Raw genomic sequence first — 18,601 nt, forward strand, 5'->3', positions numbered from 1 at the left:
TTCCCAATAGAAGTGAATGAGGAAGTGGTAGATATGATCAAATGCCGATCTACTGATTATAAAATTTCTTTTTATGGCCTTAAAGAATGAGGGGAGTTTGCATGGTTGAGCATCCATGGAAATTTGAATTTCAGATAAGCAAGTAGTTTTTCACTGGAGCACACTCATAACGTAAAAAGTATTTGTTGTTTATCTGAAATTCAAATTTCACTAGGCATGCTGATATCTTTTTTTCTAAGTCCAGCAGTGCTAAGAATAGAAAGAGAGAAAAAGCACACTGAAAGCACTGCTGGGACTAATAACTCAGCTTATGGGACTGCAGCTGCAGGAAGTGCAATTTCCCTTTGCAGCTCATCATTTAAATGCAGATACCACCAAAGGAGGCAATTGGACACACACCTCCAGGAGTGACATCATGAAATAGCCAGGTTCCACACTTAGCACAGCTTCATAGATTTATCCATATATGTCCCCAGAAAAAGTTGAAAAATTAAAACTAAGTCAAATATGCTTTACAACTAAGATGTTTAAAGCAAAGTAACATTCCACTGAGCAGTTTTTCTCTCAATATCTATTTAGCGGGGGTGGGAGGTGGGGGGGTAAATACTGCTCTTTACCTTCTCCTTTTAAGCAGTTATGAAGATCACTGGGAAGGCTAGGTTCATAGATTCATGGTCCATCCTGGTCACTTTCCAGTCTGTTCTGTGAGGACCCCTGAATATCAGCACACTTATTATCTATTGTTACCAAACCAAATTTGGGTTCTGGTAAAGAAAAAGTACACCATTTATTGCAGGCACCAAGCAACGAGTCCAGGGCAGCTAGTACTCAAAACACCCAAACTCCTCGATGGGTGTCAGTAAACCATTTTTAAAGGCCAGGTGAAGAAGAGAGTCACAGGGAATACAATCAGCTTGTGCACAGTTCTCTGATTGGTTGATGATGAGGTAACAGGGCAGGATCATGGGGTTAACACTATCAGTCATCAGATGCCAGTAAGTCTGAGGACGACATGCTCATGGTCATCATAAGTTCTTCCATTTGATACGGGTTTTAGCATCTATAAAACCACTCAGCTAATGTGTATCAGATACTGCTATCCAGATACTTCATAGAGGAGCTATGGCAGAGGATATGGGAATGGGTTTGATTTGGGAAGGCCCCATAGGGTCCTCCCTGGAGAAGGGAAAGGCTACCCACTCCAGTATTCTGGCCTGGAGTCAGACATGACTGAGCGACTTTCACTTCACTTCACATAGGGTCCTGCTCAGTTATACTATTTCTTCCTTGGACATATCATTTCCTGGGAGTCTCTTTCTTCCAAAGCCTCTAATTGTGAAAGCATTCTTTGTAATAGTTAATAGCCTGTGTCTTATTTCCTGTTAGTCCTAGATTTATATGCACTCCATAGATTTTTGTTTGTTTGTTTTACTTTCGTTGCATATTCTGCTACTTCTTTCTATTAGTCATTTTGTACAAACAATGAGACCAACATTCAGTTGTCAACGTCCATTCCATGAATGAAAGATAAGTTGTTCACCATCTTCAACATTCAGATGAGAAAGTTTACTTGAAGTGGCCTAGAGAGAAACATTCATTTCCAAGAGTTAACAGAATTTATTGTCTTCCTTATGCCTTTGCTTTGGTTTGCTGAGTCTTGTAGGCATTAATAGCAACCTTTCTCCTGTTCATTCTAAATTATAGCTGAATTGGTACAAAATGCAGGCACGAATATTACCTCTAGAGATGAGTTACTCAGGGTGACTCCACACAGAGTCACAAGGTCTCACTTTCAATTCTTGCTTTCTCTTTACTTGGAGCAGGCAGGCTACAAAAGGCGAAGTGGCCCTCTCTTCATTTATATGAAAAAAAATGGAGAAAAATCAATATATTTTTCAAATAGATTCATTGCTAGTCTAATACACGTTTTAGAACTAATTTCTTTCCTAGAAGTAAATAATTTTGAATTCTTTGCAGTCCTCAGCAAAAATTGAAACATACATGATGCTTCTTTATTTTACAGAGTAAAAGTTCTCGAAAAGAAATTTATGACATCACATTTTAATATTTTGTGTGATTTCACATGAAATTTCAGCATTTATCTCAGTAATTTGTATAAATTTTGAATAAACAGGAACAATGAAGACACTGAAATTTATGTGTGTGTGTGTGTGTGGAATATATAGAAAAAAAACTTGAAAGGCTAGGAGAAATGGCAGGTTTTTTTTTTTTTCTGTCTTTCGATGATACATCTTATCTTAGCAGGCTTTTTTATTTGTAATTGTTCTGAGTTTAGGAGATAATCTTTTGAGAAACAAAATGACAGTGTCATCAATAATACTAATTGTCTTGACTATTACATGACCAAAATCAAGTGAGTTGATTCATTACCTTCAATTTGGCTAATGAAGCCACTCTGATTTTTGAAAAGAACATGCATTCTGTAGGCCAATTATTTAACAAGTAGTGATTTTAGAAAGAAGAAAAGAGAAACAATAGAAATTTTCTGCCTATAAATATGTCTTAGAGTAAATTTGAATCAAGCAGGAATTTTCCAACTTTGGAAAGCTTCAGGCAGAAGTAGATAGAAGTATCATGCTCCTTCAGAGGTAAAAGTCAGTGTCTATGTATTATGAAGCAGTTTACACTTTACTATGTTTATCTTTGTGTTATAATTTCCATGATTGTTAAATAACCAACTATACCAAAGTGCAAAATACTGAATAAGCAGGAATATCAGTTAGACTGAGTTTATCTACTTCTTATTTAAGGACAATATGTATTTAAAATTTACAGTTATCTTGAACTATGTCCTTTCTTTAATGAATTTATATCTGTTTGGCAATATGCAAAAAGAACAGAAAAGAAAAACACCCTCTCTCTTTCAGTCACACAAATTCCTTTTTAATCCTATGTATTTAGATATTTATGCAAACAGAAAATGAACACTAGGTAAATATTGGGTGCAGTACTTGTTGCTACCAAATCATGATTTATATCTGAGAGTGTATTTATAGCTTGAACATTTCCCGCATTCCATATTTGAGTCCTTATCTTCTTTGTAGCCATTGCAGAGTAGTTCTACATTCATTTTATTTTTTTAATATAAATTTATTTATTTTAATTGGAGCCTAATTACTTTACAATATTGTAAATTTCTGCAATCACCTCAGACATAAGTAAATTTAAATACAGTGTCTAATTCGGTTCAGAAGTTAAGATGCCCCAGGGATTTGCATTCTGTTTATGGAACTCGGACTCTCAAACTCAGAGCCATGACCTCCCTACCACCTCTATCAGAGGCAGTAAGGATTCCAGAGGACTCAGTTCTCTTCCATTAACTTGCAGGTTTATGCAGGACTGAAGATACCAGAGTTCCTGGGTTTAAGACGCTTCTTCGAGGGGGCTTTTACTTTAGACATTATACTGAAGACTTTCCTCTTTCCTTCATGATTATCTAACAAGTAATCATCAAAACCTCTCTATTTTCTGCCTTAGTTGCACCATTTTGTGCTTGTCTGTCCCTTTGAGCCTCACCTGAACAAATTCTGAGTGTCTGTATTTTAGAGACTTGGGGTTTAGGCTAGCTTGCAACTCTGAGAGTGTTAACTAAAATGTTTTGCCACAGTTTCAGACAATAGCAAGGTAGAAAAGGAGGAATAAAGAAAGAAAAAAATAGTAACTAGAATAAAATAGAAGTCATAAACACTATCAAAATGTCCATGACTGGACCCTGGTTCCAGTCAGCACTTAAAAGGCTCAAAATTCCACCAGGCAGTGATGGAAAGAACCAGAAAGCCCACCTCACCCTGCAGTTCTCAATCTGGGCTGCTGGTTAGAGTCACAGGGAAATTTTTTTTAAGTGTTGCTACCAGGGCTTCATGCAGATCCCTTTAAAAGTGATGTTGTAAAGTAATTAGCCTCCAATTAAAATAAATAAATTTAAATTAAAAATAAATAAATAAATAAAAGTGATGTCTCAGCAACAGCAAAACTTTAAAAATCTCCCAGATGGGAACTTCCCTGATGGTCCAGTGGTTAAGAATCCCCAACGCAGGGGACACAGATTCGATCTTGGTCAGGGCACTAAGAGCTCACACACTGAGAGCAACTGAGCCCGAGAGGTGCAACTAGAGAAAGCTCACACACCAAAACAAAGACCCAGAACGGCCAAAATAAATAAAATGAAAAACTAAAACTTCCGAATGGTTTTAATGCACAGCCAGGCCAGGGTGAACTAATTTGCTCCCAGAAGATACATGTGTCTTAAGAACGATACTTAGGACAGAAGTCCAACTGGCGGCTTTCTGTGATCTGGTCGCAGTAGGACAGAATCTGGGATGAGAAATAGTACAGATAATTTCCTCTTGCTTGTCCCAAACCATTTGGGACAGGGGTTCCCAAAAGTGACAACTCAATTGGAGGACATACAATATACAATTGTCTTTCACAGTTTTCATCTTGGATGAAACCTTAAATTTCTCATCTAGTTGCAACTTACTTATAGATGACATGATAGGAAATAAAATCAAACTAAATCCATAGTTTGCAAAGGATAATCCCTTCACTAGTAACACCAGAATCATGTGGGAAGTTGTTAGGCATGCAGACCATTGGGTCCCAACTTAGACTTACTGAATCAGAAACTCTGGGAGTACACCCGGCCCCTAGTTTGACAGACCCTTGCCCTCTGTGTGAGTCTGATGCATGCTTACTTTGGGGACCCACTGAAGCAGAGACTGCAGAAGAGAAAACATACAGTTGAATAGAATGTGTTCACACTTTCACGGGGTAATCATAGGGTTCTAGAGAGGGTCAAGAAGTCTGATGCAAATCTGCACAAAGCAAGTAAAGGGGATGATACATGTTTATATTTGGTAACTTTCTATGTCCTTTTAAAATTATTTAATACTTTTTTCATACGTATATGTATATATAAATATATGGTTTTGTGTATGAATAGATATAGAGACATAGATGAATTGCAAGCTGAAACCAAGATTGCTGGGAGAAATATCAGTAACCTTAGACATGCAGATGATACCACCTTTATGGCAGAAAGTGAAGAAGACCTAAAGAGCCTCTTAATGAAAGTGAAAGAGAAGAGTGAAAAAGTTGGCTTAAAGCTCAACATTCAGAAAATTAAGATCATGGCATCCAGTCCCATCACTTCATGAAAAATAGATGGGAAAACAGTGGAAACAGTAAGAGATTTTATTTTCTTGGGCTCCAAAATCACTGCAGATGGTTATTGCAGCCATGTAATTAAAAGATGCTTGATCCTTGGAAGGAAAGCTATGATCAACATAGACAACATATTAAAAAGCAGAGACAAAAAAAAAAAAAAAAGCGCAGAGACATTACTTTGCCAATAAAATTCTATGTAGTCAAAGCTATGGACTTTCTAGTAGTCAGGTATGGATGTGAGAGTTAGACCATAAAGAAACCTGAGTAGCAAAGAACTGATGCTTTTGAACTGTGGTGCTGGAGAAGACTCTTGAGAGTCCCTTGGACTGCAAGGAGATCCAACCAGTCAATCCTAAAGAAGATCATTCTTGGGTATTCATTGATGGGACTGATGTTGAAGCTGAAACTCCAATACTTTGACCACCTGATGAAAAGAGCTGACTCATTTGAAAAGACCCTGATGCTGGGAAAGATTGAGGGCAGGTGGAGAAGGGGACGACAGAGGATGAGATGGTTGGATGGCATCACAGACTCAATGGGCATGAGTTTGGGTGAACTCAGGGAGCTGGTGATGGACAGGGAGGCCTGGAGTGCTGCGGTTCATGGGGTCACACAGGGTTGGACACGACTGAGCGGCTGAACTGACTGAGCTGATGCATGTGCAGATGCTTAGTCACTCCGTCAGTCGTGTCTGACTATTTGCAACCCCATGGATTGTAGCCTGTTGGGATCCTTTGCCCATGAGATTTTCCAGGGAAAAATACTGGAGCCTGGTGCCATTTCCTTCTCCAGGGGCCCTTTCCAACCAGGGATCAAAAACATGTCTCTGGTGTCTGCTACATTAGTAGGTAGATATTCTTTACCACTGTGCCACTTGGGAAGCACATATATACATTTGCTTGGGTATACACATGTATACGTAGTTATACATGTGTATATGGTATACATGTGTATACCCAAGCATGTGTATATAGCCCCATATACTTGTATATATAGGGCTTCCCTGGTAGCAATGTAGAATTCACCTGCAGTGTGGGAGTCCCAGCTTCAATCCCTTGGTTGGGAAGATCCCTGGAGAAGGAAATGACAACATGGTAAATCCCATGGACAGAGGAGTCCGGCAGTCAGTCTTGGGGTCACAAAGGTTGGATACGCCTTAGTGACTAAACCACCATGACAAGTATATATACATGTATATGAAAGTGACAGGTGCTCAGTCGAGTCTGACTCTTTGCGACCCCATGGACCATACAGTCCATGGAATTCTCCAGGCCAGAATACTGGAGTGGGCAGCCTTTCCCTTATCCAGGGGATCTTCTCAACCAAGCGATCAAACTCAGGTCTCCCACACTGCAGGCAGATTCTTTACCAGCTGAGCCACAAGGAAAGCCCAAGAATACTGGAGTGGGCAGCCTTTCCCCTCTCCATCGGATCTTTCTGACCCAGGAATCCAACCGGGGTCTTCTCCATTGCAGGTGGATTCTTTACCTAATGAGCTATGAGAGAAGTGCATATATATGTATACACACATACATGTACATACACAGACACACACACGTATACATGCGTGTATATATGCCCATGCATGTGCAGGCACACAAACACACATCAAAAGGATAATTGAGAAATTCAAGACACATGGAAGCAAGGGTAGAAAACTACTAAATCCACCAAAAAAAATGCAAATATGGAGATCTACTGCAAGTTTTAATTATCATAGTTACAGTGATCAAAGCAAAAAAGAAACAGGATTCAGAGAAGAGCAAATCAAGTGTTCAGATGAAATATGTTTTTTTTTCTAGTAATGAAAAATAACTGAGCAATTTTCTCTCCTTATAATGACCGAGGACATCTCAATAAACTGAGTTGCTCCTTGGCTACCTGGTGTAAGCAACGTGTGCCACTTTCTTTCACAATCAAGGTTTGGCAGAGGACAGGGTTAAGGTCCATATCAAGAAGTTTGAGAGCTACCTCAAGATAAGCACTTAAAAGTACATTTCTCCATCTCCAAAACTCCCTGGACACTCAGAATTTGTGGGAAAAAACAACATCAAAGAAACAAATGCCTGTGTCCACTGGTGGCCTGCACTTTTTCTTGATAAATAACTCAAGATCAATCCTCTCTTGTGTAACCACATTAACTTCCCATGATTGTATATAATAACTTGTACATTCTTGCAAGGATGATTTTAAAAATGATATCATGCCTTGTTTTATTTTTACTTCAATATTAAATAAAATGTGTCATTGCAAGAGCTTATTGATTTTATAAGAAATACAAAAATGTATCCTGAAAGTTGAAGCTTATATATTTTTTATTGTTTTGTATGATTGACTATGTACAACAAGTCATTTGTGAAGAAGAGAAAACGTTGGGGTAAAATTATCTTAGATTTGCTTAGGAAGTGCCTTCAAAGAATAGAAAAAAAGAGAATATGCTTCTTCTTCACCATCCCCCTCCACATTTGCTACACTAAGTCAAAGTGACAAAAAACAAGTATACGTTGAGGCCACCCGTTAAAATTATTCATATTCATACCGATTTTACTACAAATGAAGCCACACCTCCACTATCCCTTGGGAGATATCTTAGCCCAAATTCTACTCTGTGCAGAAACAAGGCTCAGAAATGAAGTTAACCTCTGTACTTACTTCATACCTTTCCCAGTGTTGAGTTAGCATGCAGATAAAGGATTAATTCTCATGTAGTTATCACAATGATATATTGCTACTCTAAAGACAGACACCTGCGGTTCTATTTGCAACTGTTTAATTCCCCTAAATTTTGTCAAGTGCCGTTAAGGGATCAAGTGTGGGAATCAGCAAATTCTGCTCCAGTGATTCATGAATATAATGTGAATATTCTGCAAGAGGGAAAATATATACATTTATATCTATAATATACATATATGTATGTATATATACAGTTCAGTTCAGTTCAGTCGCTCAGTTGTGTCCACTCTTTGCGACCCCATGAATCGCAGCACACCAGGCCGCCCTGTCCATCACCATCTCCCAGAGTTCACTCAGACTCATGTCCATCGAGTCTGTGACGCCATCCAACCATCCCATCCTCAGTCGTCCCCTTCTCCTCCTGCCCCCAATCCCTCACAGCATCAGAGTCTTTTCCAATGAGTCAACTCTTCACATGAGGTGGCCAAAGTACTGAAGTTTCAGCTTCAGCATCATTCCCTCCAAAGAAATCCCAGAGTTGATCTCCTTCAGAATGGACTGGTTGGATCTCCTTGCAATCCCAGGGACTCTCAAGAGTGTTCTCCAACACCACAGTTCAAAAGCATCAATTCTTTGGCGCTCAGCCTTCTTCACAGTCCAACTCTCACATCCATACATGACCACAGGAAAAACCATAGCCTTGACTAGACGGACCTTAGTCAGCAAAGTAATGTCCCGGCTTTTGAATATGCTATCTAGGTTGGTCACAACTTTTCTTCCAAGGAGTAAGCGTCTTTTAATTTCATGGCTGCAGTTAACATCTGCAGTGATTTTGGAGCCCAGTAAATAAAGTCTGACACTGTTTCCACTGTTTCCCCATCTATTTCCCATGAAGTGATGGGACCGGATGCCATGATCTTCGTTTTCTGAATGTTGAGCTTTAAGCCAACTTTTTCACTCTCTACTTTCACTTTCATCAAGAGGCTTTTTAGCTCCTCTTCACTTTCTGCCATAAGGGTGGTTTCATCTAGATACATAATCTCCTATAATAGTTAAAGCTGTCATAATTAGACTCAAATAAAATGCTATTTGTGTGAAATCAAACTGAATCTATTAGCAGTTTATATTCATCATGTACTTCCTTAGAAGTACACATTAAGATGCTATTTGAAAAGTAAAACTGTTTAAAAATAAAAGGCAGTTTTCATTATAGCAACAGTCAGGAAGTTTTTAAATATTAAGCCCGGAATTTTACCTTTACTCTTCACTGTACCTTACAGAAAAAGACATAGCTGCATCAATATCAAGAAAGTGGAGGATTATTATTGTTGTCGATATTCAGTTCAGTTCAGTTTAGTTCAGTCACTCAGTCGTGTCTGACTCTTTGGAACCCATGAATCGCAGCACAACAGGCCTCCCTGTCCATCACCAACTCCCAGAATTCACTCAGACTCATGTGCATAGAGTCGGTGATGCCATCCAGACATCTCATCCACTGTGTCCCCTTTTCCTCCTGCCCCAAATCCCTCCAAGAATCAGAGTCTTTTCCAATGAGTCAACTCTTCGCATGAGGTGGCCAAAGTACTGGAGTTTCAGCTTCAGCATCATTCCTTCCAAAGAACGCCCAGGGCTGATCTCCTTTAGAATGGACTGGTTGGATCTCCTTGCAATCCAAGGGACTCTCAAGAGTCTTCTCCAACACCACAGTTCAAAAGCATCATTTCTTCGGTGCTCACCTTTCTTCACAGTCCAACTCTCACATCCATACTTGACCACAGGAAAAACCATAGCCTTGACTAGATGGAACTTTGTTGGCAAAGTAATGTCTCTGCTTTTGAATAAGCTTTTTAGGTTGGTCATAACTTTTCTTCCAAGGAGTAAGCGTCTTTTAATTTCATGGCTTCAGTTAACATCTGCAGTGATTTTGGAGCACCAAAAAATAACGTCTGACACTGTTTCCACTCTTTCTCCATCTATTTCCCATGAAGCGATGGGACCAGATGCCATGATCTTCGTTTTCTGAATGTTGAGCTTTTAGCCAACTTTTTCACTCTCCACTTTCACTTTCATCAACAGGCTTTTAGTTCCTCTTCACTTTAGTTCCTCTGCCATAAGGGTGGTGTCATCTGCATATCTGAGGTTATTGAGATTTCTCCTAGCAATCTTGATTCCAGCTTGTGTTTCTTCCAGTCCAGCGTTTCTCATGATGTACTCTGCATATAAGTTAAATAAGCAGGGTGACAGTATACAGCCTTGACGTACTTCTTTTCCTATTTGGAACCAGTCTGTTGTCCCATGTCAAATTCTAACTGTTGCTTCCTGACCTGCATATAGGTTTCTCAAGAGGCAGGTCAGGTGGTCTGGTATTCCCATCTCTTTCAGAATGTTCTGCAGTTTATTGTGATCCCCACAGTCAAAAGCTTTGGCATAGTCAATAAAACAGAAATAGATGTTTTTCTGGAACTCTCTTGCTTTCTCAATGATCCAAAGGATGTTGGCAATTTGATCTCTGGTTCCTCTGCATTTTCTAAAACCAGCTTGAACATCAGGAAGCTCAAGGTTTACGTATTGCTGAAGCCTGGCTTGGAGAATTTTGAGCATTACTTTACTAGCGTGTGAGATGAATGCAATTGTGTGGTAGTTTGAACATTCTTTGGCATTGCCTTTCTTTGGGATTGGAATGAAAAGTGACTTTTTCCAGTCCTGTGCCACTGCTGAGTTTTCCAAATTTGCTGGGATATTGGGTGCAGCACTTTCACAGCATCATCTTTCAGAATTTGAAATAGCTCAACAGGAATTCCATCACCTCCACTAGCTTTGTTCATAGTGATGCTTTCTAAAGCCCACTTGACTTCACATTCCAGGATGTCTGGCTCTAGATGAGTGATCACACCATCGTGATTATCTTCATCTTGAATATCTTTTTTGTACAGTTCTTCTGTGTATTCTGCCACCTCTTCTTAATATCTTCTGCTTCTGTTAGGTCCATACCATTTCTGTCCTTTATCGAGCCCATCTTTGCATGAAATATTCCCTTGGTATCTGTAATTTTCTTGCAGAGATCTCTAGTCTTTCCCATTCTCTTCTTTTCCTCTATGTCTTTGCATCAATCGTTGAGGAAGGCTTTCATATCTCTTCCTGCTATTCTTTGGAACTCTGCATTCAGATGCTTATATCTTTCCTTTTCTCCTTTGCTTTTTGCTTCCCTTCTTTTCACAGCTATTGTAAGGCCTCCTCAGGCAGGCATTTTGCTTTTGTGCATTTCTTTTCCATGGGGATGGCCTTGATCCCTGTCTCCTGTACAATGTCACGAACCTCATTCCATAGTTCATCAGGCAGTGTATCTATCAGATCTAGTACCTTCAATCTATTTCTCACTTCCGCTGTATAATCATAAGGGATTTGATTTAGGTCATACCTGAATGGTTGATTGGTTTTCCCTACTTTCTTCATTTAAGTCTGAATTTGGAAATAAGGAGCTCATAATCTGAGCCACAGTCAGCTCCTGGTCTTGTTTTTGCTGACTGTATAGAGCTTCTCCATCTTTGGCTGCAAAGAATATAATCAATCTGATTTTGGTGTTGACCATCTGGTGATGTCCATGTGTAGAGTCTTCTCTTGTGTTGTTGGTGGAGGGTGTTTGCTATGACCAGTGCATTCTCTTCACATAACTCTATTAGCCTTTGCCCTGCTTCATTCCATATTCCAAGGCCAAATTTGCCTGTTACTCCAGGTGTTTCTTGACTTCCTACTTTTGCATTCCAGTCCTCTATAATGAAAAGGACATCTTTTTGGAGTGTTAGTTCTAAAAAGACCTTGTAGGTCTTCATAGAACTGTTCAAATTCACCTTCTTCAGAGTTACTTGTTGGGCCATAGACTTGAATTACTGTGATATGGAATGGTTTGTCCTGGAAATGAACAGAGATCATTCTGTCATTTTTGAGATTGCATCCAAGTACCCTAAAGCGTCTGTCTACAATGCAGAAGACCTGGGTTCGTGCCCTGGGTTGGGCAGATCCCCTGGAGAAGGCGATGGCAATCCACTCCAGTACTTTTGCCTGGAAAATCTCATGGACAGAGGAGCCTGCTAGGCTACAGTCTATGGGGTCGCAAAGAGTCGGACACGACTGAGTGACTTCACTTCACTTCACTTCACTTCACTGCATTTTGGACTCTTTTGTTGACCATGATGGCTACTCCATTTCTTCTGAGGGATTCCTGCCCACAGTAGTAGATATAATGGTCATCTGAGTTAAATTCACCCATTCCAGTCCATTTTAGTTCACTGATTCCTAGAATGTCAACGTTCACTCTTGCCATCTCCTGTTTGACCAGTTCCAATTTGCCTTGATTCATGGACCTGACATTCCAGGTTCCTATGCAATATTGCTCTGTACAGCATTGGACCTTGCTTCTATCACCAGTTACATCCACAGCTGGGTATTGTTTTTGTTTTGTCTCCATCCCTTCATTCTTTCTAGAGTGATTTCTCCACTGATCTCCAGTAGCATATTGGGCACCTACTGACCTGGGGAGTTCCTCTTTCAGTATCCTATCATTTTGCCTTTTCATACTGTTCATGAGGTTCTCAAGGCAAGAATATTGAAGTGGTTTGCCATTCCCTTCTCCAGTGGACCACATTCTGTCAGCCCTTTCCACAATGACCCACCTGGCTTGCGTGGCACCACAGGGCATGGCTTAGTTTCACTGAGTTAGACAAGGCTGTGGTCCTAGAGTGATTAGACTGACTAGTTTTCTGTGAGTATAATTTCAGTGTGTCTGCCCTCTGATGCCCTCTTGCAACACCTACCATCTTGTTCATATTATATGTCAGCTATTGCTCATCAGAAAACAAAATAAACTGGGAATTTATCTTTATTTAACTTACATGATGTGTAGGATGACGCCATGATTGAAGTCACCATTCTCCACGTGCATTTCTTACTTTTGTGGTTTGTGTATGAAAAAGAAATGCTCTTTTATCTTTCATTAAAACTTCTTTTGAAGTTTTACATTTTAAAAATTTAATTGTTTCTATCTTCGCATTAGAACAGGTGCTTCAAAGACTTAACAAAAAGGCAAAGGTAACTGGAAAGAAATGAAGTGATTGTATCTGGTATATACAGTTAATGGAATTCATTCATGCTTGATGTCCAGGAAAAATAATATTAACTTATCATTTAGATTATGCCATAGTGAAAAATTTTGCCCTCCAAATAAAAAGATAAAAAATTCAGGGGAGGTTTGAACAGGAATACAAAATAAAGAGCAGGCATTGAAAAAAGCCTCAATGAACAGTGTTGAAAAGGTTCAAACACAAATCTGAGCAATGGAAAAATGCTAATGACTCTGAAGACAGACTCCTATTTGTGATTTACTAGTAAACCACAGCGTAAATTGGTTTTATCTTCTAGAAAACTGAAGCAGAATTATCATAAACCTAAATGGAATGTCTGAATATACATTGCAAAGATCAGAGATGTACATCATAGCTGGCATGAAATGTTACATTTTATATGGTTAGACTTCAAAGAATACAAAGACATCCTTGGCAATTGTGTATGCATGCGGGTGGAGGGGGGAGGCAAATTATTTTTTTTTCCCAGTTAATTTTATTTATTTACTTGTTTGTTTATTTGTTTTACTTTACAATATTGTATATGTTTTGCCATACATTGACATAATCCACCATGGGGATACATGTATTCCCCTTCCTGTGCACCCCTCCCACCTCCCTCCCCATCCCACCCCTCAGGGTCCTCCCAGTGCACCAGCCCCGAGCACCCTGTATCATGCATTGACCTGGACTAGTGACTCATTTCACGTATGATAATATGCATGTTTCAATGCCATTCTCCCAAATCATCTCACCCTCGCCCTTTCCCACAGTGTCCAAAAGACTGTTTTATACATCTGTGTCTCTTTTGCTGTCTTGCATACAGGGTTATCATTACCATCTTTCTAAATTCCATATATATGCATTATTATACTGTATTGGGGTTTTTCTTTCTGGCTTACTTCACTCTGTATAATAGGCTCCAGTTTCATCCACCGCATTAAAACTGATTCAAATGTATTCTTTTTAATGGCTGAGTAATATTCCATTGAGTATATGTACCACAGAATTCTTATCTGCTGGTGGACATCTAGGTTGCTTCCATGTCCTGGCTCTCGTAAACAGTGCTGCGATGAACATTGGGGTACACATGTCTCTTTCAATTCTGGTTTTCTTGGTATGTATTCCCAGCAGTGGGATTGCCGGGTCATAAGGCAGTTCTATTTCCAGGTTTTAAGGAATCTCCACACTGTTCTCCATAGTGGCTGTACTAGTTTGCATTCCCACCAACAGAGTAAGAGGGTTCCCTTTTCTCCAGACCCTCTCCAGCATTTATTGCTTGTAGACTTTTGGATAGCAGCCATTTTGACTGGCATGAAATGATACCTCATTGTGGTGTTGATTTGCATTTCTCTAATAATGAACATCACCAGATGGGCCACACTGAAATTAGATTGATTATATTCTTTGCAGCCAAAGATGGAGAAGCTCTATACAGTCAGCAAAAGCAAGCTGAGGAGCTGACTGTGGCTCAGATCATGAGCTCCTTATTGCCAAATTCAGACTTAAATTGAAGAAAATAGGGAAAACCACTAGACCATTCAGGTACAACCTAAATCAAATCCCTTATGATTATACAGTGGTAGTGAGAAATAGATTGAAGGTACTAGATCTGATAGACAGAGTGCCTGAGGAACTATGGAATGAGGTTCGTGACATTGTACAGGAGTCAGGGATCAAGACCATCCCCATGGAAGAGAAATGCACAAAAGCAAAATGGCTGTCTGGGGAGGCCTTACAAATAGCTGTGAAAAGAAGAGAAGCAAAAGCAAAGGAGAAAAGGAAAGACACAAGCATCTGAATGCAGAGTTCCAAAGAATAGCAGGAAGAGATAAGAAAGCCTTCCTCAGCTATCAATGCAAAGAAATAGAGGAAAAGAACAGAATGGGAAAGTCTAGAGATCTCTGCAAGAAAATTATAGATACCAAGGGAATATTTCATGCAAAGATGGGCTCGATAAAGGACAGAAATGGTATGGACCTAACAGAAGCAGAAGATATTAAGAAGAGGTGGCAGAATACACAGAAGAACTGTACAAAAAAGATATTCAAGATGAAGATAATCACGATGGTGTGATCACTCATCTAGAGCCAGACATCCTGGAATGTGAAGGCAAGTGGGCTTTAGAAAGCATCACTATGAACAAAGCTAGTGGAGGTGATGGAATTCCTGTTGAGCTATTTCAAATTCTGAAAGATGATGCCGTGAAAGTGCTGCACCCAATATGCCAGCAAATTTGGAAAACTCAGCAGTGGCCACGGGACTGGAAAAAGTCACTTTTCATTCCAATCCCAAAGAAAGGCAATGCCAAAGAATGCTCAAACTACCACACAATTGCATTCATCTCACACGCTAGTAAAGTAATGCTCAAAATTCTCCAAGCCAGGCTTCAGCAATATGTGACCCATGAATTTCCAGATGTTCAAGCTGGTTTTAGAAAATGCAGAGGAACCAGAGATCAAATTGCCACCATCCTCTGGATCATCGAGAAAGCAAGAGAGTTCCAGATTTCTGTTTTATTGACTATGCCAAAGCCTTTGACTGTGTGGATCACAATAAACTGCAGAACATTCTGAAAGAGATGGGAATACCAGACCACCTGACCTGCCTCTTGAGAAAACTATATGCAGGTCAGGAAGCAACAGTTAGAACTGGACTTGGAACAACAGACTGGTTCCAAATAGGAAAAGAAGTACGTCAAGGCTGTATACTGTCACCCTGCTTATTTAACTTATATGCAGAGTACATCATGAGAAACGCTGGACTGGAAGAAACACAAGCTGGAATCAAGATTGCTAGGAGAAATCTCAATAACCTCAGATATGCAGATGACACCACCCTTATGGCAGAAAGTGAAGAGGAACTAAAAAGCCTGTTGATGAAAGTGAAAGTGGAGAGTGAAAAAGTTGGCTAAAAGCTCAACATTCAGAAAACGAAGATCATGGCATCTGGTCCCATCACTTCATGGGAAATAGATGGAGAAAGAGTGGAAACAGTGTCAGACGTTATTTTTTGGTGCTCCAAAATCACTGCAGATGTTAACTGCAGCCATGAAATTAAAAGACGCTTACTCCTTGGAAGAAAAGTTGTGACCAACCTAGACAGCATATTGAAAAGCAGAGAATTTACTTTGCCAACAAAGTTCCATCTAGTCAAGGCTATGGTTTTTCCTGTGGTCCTGTATGGATGTGAGAGTTGGACTGTGAAGAAAGCTGAGTGCCAAAGAATTGATGCTTTTGAACTGTGGTGTTGGAGAAGACTCTTGAGAGTCCCTTGGATTGCAAGGAGATCCAACCAGTCCATTCTAAAGGAGATCAGCCCTCAGGTTTCTTTGGAGGGAAGGATGCTGAAGCTGAAACTTCAGTACTTTGGCCACCTCATGCGAAGAGTTGACTCATTGGAAAAGACTCTGAATCTGGGAGGGATTGGGGACAGGAGGAGAAGGGGATGACAGAGGATGAGATGTCTGGATGGCATCACTGACTCGATGAATGTGAGTCTGAGTGAATTCCGGGAGTTGGTGATGGACAGAGAGGCCTGGCGTGCTGTGATTCTTGGGGTTGAAAAGAGTTGGACATGACTGAGCTACTGAACTGAACTGAACTGAACTGAATAATGAACAATGTTGAGCATCTTTTCATGTGTTTGTTAGCGATCTTTATGTCTTCTTTGGAGAAATATCTATTTAATTCTTTGGCCCATTTTTGATTGGGTGGTTTACTTTTCTGGAATTGAGCTGCAGGAGCTGCTTGTATATTTTTGAGATTATTCTTAGCACTTTCCTATTCTCTAGAAGATCTCACTGACCAGGCTGCTCCAGAAGCTGCCCAGGAAGCGATTCACGCTTACTGATAATAAGACACAGTACTTTCCCAAACTGCTCAAGTATATTAATTCAAATATTCATGAATTTGTTAACTTACTAGCAAATGAGACATTAGGAAGTAGAGTAAATTGTAGAAGTATTGTTAGATCTGTGTATTTTTTAGTTCATTTCAGTATTTCTTTTAGTGATTTAGTGTAAAGGAAATTAAAAATAAACAATTAGTTTAATTTATACTTTTACCTAGATATCACTATTTAGATTTTTAAATATTACCTTATAATATTTTAATGCATTTAATTTTAATAAGGTTGTTCTGACTTTTAGTTGTATTTCTTAATGGCAACATATAAAGTTGATACATATGTAAACTTTTGTTGATATATGAAGAATCTTTTGAAGAATGAAACCTGTCAAAAAAATTTCTTAGTGTTTTTGTCTTAATGGAAATTTTGTTCTATTGGGATTTTCAATAAAATTGAAGCTTTGTAACTTTATTTTTTCAAAACATCTTAATTTAGTTCCACAAAATTGTACTTTCTGTTCTATGATTGATAAACAAATGATAGGGTTAATCAAATAGTATAAGAATCTTTTTAAATTAATTTTTATTGGAGTACAGTTGCTTTACAATGTTGTTAGTTTCTGCTGTACAGTAAAGCGAATCAGCTATACATATACATATATCGCCTCTTTTTCGGGTTTCCAGCAGAGTTCCCTGTGCTGAACAGTAGGTTCTCATTAGTTATCTGTTTTATGCATAGTAGCGTATATTGGAGAAGGCAATGGCACCTGACTCCAATACTCTTGCCTGGAAAATCCCATGGATGGAGGAACCTGGGGTCACTAACAGTCGGAGACCACTGAGCGACTTCACTTTCACTTTTCACTTTCATGCATTGGAGAAGGAAATGGCAACCCACTCCAGTGTTCTTGCCTGAAGAATCCCAGGGACAGGGGAGCCTGGTGGGCTGCCGTCTATGTGGTCGCACAGAGTCAGACACGACTGAAGGGACTTAGCAGCAGCAGCAGCAGTGTATATATGTCAATTCCAATCTCCCAGGTCATTCCCTTTCCCGCCTTGGTATTCATATTTGTTCTCTACATCTGTGTCTCTGTTTTCTGTTTTGCAAGTAATATCGTCAATGCCATTTTTCTAGACTGCACATATATGTGTTAATATACAATTTGTTTTTCTCTTTCTAACTTACTTCACTCTATACGACAGTCTCTAGGTCCATCGACATCTCTATATAAATATATATATATACACATATATATATATATATATATATCTTTCTAAGTAGACTACACACTAGGGAAAATATGAATTAGAGGAAATAAAGAACCACATTATTAATTAGGTATCTGTAATTCTGGGCTTTCCTCATAGCTCAGTCAGTAAAGGATCTGCCTGCAATGTAAGAGAACCAGATTTGACTCCTGGTTCAGGAAGATTCCCTGAAGAAGGAAATGGTAACCCACTCCAGTATTCTTGCCTGGAGAATCCCATGGACAGAAGAGCCTGGTGGTCTACAGTCCATGGTGTCACAAGAGTCGGACACAACTCAGTGACTAAACCATCTGTAATTCTACTGCTAATTGGAAAAGTCTATTTAATAGACTTATTGTTTGAAATAATTATTTGTTACAGGTATTTCTGTTGCCATTTGGGAAAATATCTTTCAATTATTTTCAAATATGTTTATTCTTTGAAATATGTCAAATACAAGAAAATTGCATCTAAGTGAAAGTGTGGAGCTATTTCCTTCTGTTTTTCAAAATGATCCTCTCCATACAG

The 18,601-nt window shown here is 39.3% G+C and overlaps 1 protein-coding gene across 2 annotated transcripts in view; it reads left to right on the forward strand.

The window, feature by feature from the left end:
- Positions 1 to 18,601, forward strand: part of MARCHF1 (membrane associated ring-CH-type finger 1) — a 138,263-nt gene that overhangs the window by 18,975 nt on the left and 100,687 nt on the right. The gene's annotated exons all lie outside the window — the stretch shown is intronic.

This window comes from Ovis aries, chromosome 6, assembly GCF_016772045.2.
Source record: "Ovis aries strain OAR_USU_Benz2616 breed Rambouillet chromosome 6, ARS-UI_Ramb_v3.0, whole genome shotgun sequence".
Classification (NCBI taxonomy): Eukaryota; Metazoa; Chordata; class Mammalia; order Artiodactyla; family Bovidae; genus Ovis; species Ovis aries.